The sequence below is a fragment of the Pteropus medius genome, unplaced genomic scaffold, assembly GCF_902729225.1.
Source record: "Pteropus medius unplaced genomic scaffold, Ma_sr-lr_union100, whole genome shotgun sequence".
NCBI lineage: Eukaryota > Metazoa > Chordata > Mammalia > Chiroptera > Pteropodidae > Pteropus > Pteropus medius.
In genome coordinates, this window is record NW_024351730.1 from 41,643,471 (window position 1) to 41,648,373 (window position 4,903).

The following is a 4,903-nucleotide window of genomic DNA, read 5'->3' on the forward strand; positions in this document are numbered from 1 at the left end:
CAATGAGAAAACAGACATTGTAAAAACAGTATTAAAATAATCTAGCTTTTTGAGAATAGTTAAGAGTTGAAGCATTTTCTTAAACAAAAGGAGCTGAAAACATTACATGTCATAGAATGGTAAATACTGACAAAGAAGAACACAAGTTTAAGAATGTTTGAAAATTTCAAACATCCACTACAAGGATCAAAAATAAAATACACATTTTAGAAAGACAAAAGCAGATAGTTTAAAGCAAAACACTGAAAAAAGTAGCAATCAAGCATTAAAACTAAAAGATGACTGTCACAAAGAAAGAAATTATAACAGAGACAGATGGTCTCAAAAAGGATTAAAAATGACCAAAATCTGGTTTCCAACAGAAAATAATATACTGAAGATAAATTTACCTCCCCGCCTTGCCATAATCGTAATGAAATAACAATAAAGAGGAATGAGGACTTCTGATGTGCAATAGCTATGGAAATCATCATCTTTCCCTCTCTCCTCCTAGAAACCGGACAAAAGCAACAAGAGTATAGGGAAGAAGGAAACCCTGGAACTTTTGTCATTGAAACGTAGAAAACATAAAATTTGTAGACACCAAAACATAGGTAAGTTCTGCCAAAATCACCTGAGACTACTATATAGAAGAAATGACCACTGGTGGCAGATCTCAGAGAGCACTAAGAAAAATACACTTCTACCCTAAAATGCATGTCCTTCTTTACAACAACCAGTACAAGAACTAAAGTAAGGGCAGTCACAGGCAAAAGGGAGTAAACAGCTTAGACGGTATCAAGAAATTCCAGCAACAGAAAATCTGAGAAATGCCAGAAAAGTACACTTAAATTTCAACTAAGTAACTTTTTTAACTGGGTGCATTAAAGATACTTTAAGAAATAAAATGAAAAAAGCAAAAGTGACCAAAAAATGAAGAATACTCTTTTAGAAAATATAAAAATTATAGTAAAAAAGAATGAAATGGCTATTTTCTTCAAGCTATTCTGGTAGCGACTGAAATACAACTAAAGTAAAAAAGGGAGGAGGGGATTTATCTGCTCACAGAATGCAGAACTCATTGAAAAAAAAAAAGTAGGAAAAGTAGGGAAATATATGGGCTTCAGAAACAAATGGGACCAAGAACTCCAAAACATCAGGTCTCACATTCTCCTCGATTCTGGGGTGGACACACGTGATCACATACACATCCCCTCCCCCAGACCTTAAAATATATTCAACGTCACTCAAAATAAGACAATATTAAAACTATACCAAAATAGCATTTGTCCTCTTTCCATTGTCAAATATTAAAATATTAACAACATACTGTTGATGAGGCCATGGGGAAACAGGCACTCACACACTGCATGTGGCATGCACACTGACGCAAACCTCTTAATAGGGAAGCGATTAATAAAACTACATACTACTTACCTTTAAACCAAACAATCCCACTTCTAGTTGTTTAACCTGAAGATACATGAAAATTTAACTGTAAGATTATTCATTGCAGCACTGTTTGCAATTGCATATATTGGCATGCAAATGGTCATACATAGGAGAGTGGTTGTATAAACTACAGGACAGACAATGTAAGTACTCTGTTGCTATAAATAAGAATAAGACCTCTGTGAATTGATACTGAACAATTTCTAGAACACACTGTCAAATGAAATAAAGTGCCAGAGTCATCTGTAGTATGTTATCTTTTGTATAAGACAAAACAAAAAAATATAATGTATCCATTCCTTTGTGCGAAAGAAATTAAAGATAACCCAGAAGACATATGAGTTTGGTTACCTATAGGAAGCAGGTAGGAATGGGGTAGAAAGGACAGAAGGAATTGAGGGCAGGATGTCATTTTTCTGAGTATAACTTTATAGACCATTCTGACTTTTGGAAATGTGAATGCTTTGCACATGCAAAGAAGATAGGAAAGAAAGGAAAGGGGGAGAGAGGGAAGGGAAAAGGGAGAGAGAAAAAAAATGAAAAGAAAAAGGGAAAGGAAGAAAAGGAGAGGGAAAGAGGGAAAAAGGGAAAAAGAAAAACGGGGAAGGGAAGAGAGAAACAAGTAATTATGGGGGCAGGGTCCTTAAAATGGAATACAAAAAGACACAATTGAACAAAATGTTATTTCAAATGATAATAGCTATACTGAAGGAAGGGATGGGTGGGAGGGAGAACTGAAGTTTGAACACAGTATTTGAACTAAATGCCCTAAATTTAAAGATAAAATTAACTCTAAACATTTCTTAAATTGTTAGGCTAGCAATTTTGAACTACTTTGTTTATTCTAGGATTGAACAAGTAACTACATTGGGGATATTCTGCTTTCACACTGCACACAGAAAAGAATTACACATATGGAGAGAGAGAACTGGAAAAACTCATGATGTTAGGTTAGAATTAGAGATATCAGTGTCAACTCATGGATTTAAGGCATATATATATATATAAATAATTACAGAAATCAAGATGTGTGTGGGTATATATACACGCATCAATTTCCTAGCTGTCTGCTGTGAGAACTTATAAGCAGTGACAGCCTGGCAGCAATGGGTATAACCAACTGCCCAGATCTTGGTTACTAAATTCTATTCTCCACTAAAGGAATCAGGGTTCCATGGAGAAATCACCAATTTCAGGGCTGAAGTAGGGAAAGTACAAGATGAGTCAAGAGATACCTAAGACTTAACTTTTGGACCCCAAAGTAAACTCCATCAAAAAAGGATGCGATTATGTCAAAAGGACAAGGAGCCAGCTTGAAAGGGCTCTCAATGGCCAAATTTGGGACAATTATGAGCATCAAAATGACAGTAAAGGATTATCAATTGAATAAAATAGAAACCATGAATCTGCACTGAATAAAATTATGTAAATAAGAAAAAGCTCTTTCTTACAATAGAAAGTCAACTAATATAGAAGGATAATGGAAGTAGAAAAATCGTCACTTGGCAATCAAAACTGAAGGCCATCAGTGAGTACTGAAACTTTGCAGGTAAATCAGTAGAGAAAGAGGAAGTTCTACTACAAGATACGTATTAACTACAAAGAGAAAATTAGTATATTTATAATGGAGAAACTCAGAGATATCACCTTAATCTAGTGATCAATGTTAACATCACCAGTAATGGAACTAATTGACATGTGCTCCCTGGTACGATGTCCTCAGAAAAACATTTCTGTTCTTGCCAAAAGTTCATAACCTGATTCTGATCACATGAAAACATTATTCAAACCCAAACTGAGCGTTGGTGGTATAGTGGTGAGCACAGCTGTCTTCCAAATTCAAACTGAGAAATATTCTACAAAATAACTGGCATGTACTCTTTAAACATGTTCAAAAAAGAGGACTGAAGACCTGATCCAGATTAAAGGAGACTAACAGGATGACAACTGAATGGCAAGTATAAACCAGTTTTCATTTGCTATCAAGAAAATTACTAGGACAGATTATACTATTCATGTTAATTCAGATCACTGTATTATGGTAAGAGAATGTCCTTCCTTTTAAGAAGTATACACTAAATATTTTAGGAAACACACACTGAAGTATTTAAGGCACAGGAGATGTCAGCTTATTTTGAATGATTCAGAAAAAAAAAATTAGACAGAATACAGTAAATGTGGTAAAATGCTAACATCTGATGAATCTGGGTGAACGGTCTATGGAAATTCTTTGTATTATTCTTATGACTTCTGTAAATTTGAACTATATCAAAACAAAAAGTTAAAAAAAAAATTTACCTGGAGTTCATACATAGGTAACTTTAATTACTGGTCTGGAATGAAACTTAACTATTTAAGATTCTAATCTAAAGCCAAATGGACTTCAGGAAGTGGGAAGAAGCAATAGTTCCTAGATGGGAGGTTTCAAGGCAAGTAACACCAGTGGTGTCTACTGCAACAAGAAATATTAGCCATTTCTCTGTATGATAAAGCATGAAATTAACAACAAAAACTGTCATCTTTTAGCATCGAATAACTGCTTTGAATTGTGTTAAGGCAAAAACTGTTTGAAATACAAGGGGGAAATGAACGTATAGACACAATTACAACAAAAGCTTCATTGGGTGAGAAATTTTTGTTCTGCTTTGTTATTAGTTAACTAGCCTGGCATATAACATTTAATAAATGTATTTTCACAATTCTATTATATATATAAACTTACAGATTATAATCAGCATGAGGATAGAACCACATCTATTTTATTCTCCAGTCTATTAAACACTTAGCAATAACTAGCACAATAGGTGCTCAATAAATATTTACTGAATGGCTAAACATGAGTCTGCTCTTTAAGTTGGTGGGAGACTGCATAATAACACCTTTAACAAAGTGGAATTCTAGTGGAATAAAAATATTAATATACATAATCCCTCTATCTTCTTTTTTAATTTATAACTTGATATTACCCTTGGATAAGATGAATATAGGCTCTTTTGCTACACCAATGTAAGTATTCATATTACAAATGAAATGAAGTATTTTTCCCTCATGAATTGTGTGACCTTAAACAGGCAACTAGTTTTACAATGTAATTATTTTACATCCCCTCCCTCCCCCCAAAAATCAAACATATTCCACAGAGTACCTAGAACCAGCATTACTACTTTTGGCAATGTCTTAACTATTTAACTGATTAAAAGTTAATGGTGCCATATGGCAAAACAACTCACCTAGAAATATATTTTATATTTATGTTAAATTAAGAATTGATTTATGCTAAGTAAAATAAGTCAAAGACAAATACTATATGATTTCACTTATATGGGGAATCTAAAAAATAAAACCAGCAAACAAACAAAACAAACTCATACACACAGAGAACAACAAACTGACATTTGCCAGACATGAGAGAGGTTATGGGGTTAGATGACAAGATGAAGGGATTAAGAAGTACAAATTGGCAGTTACAAAA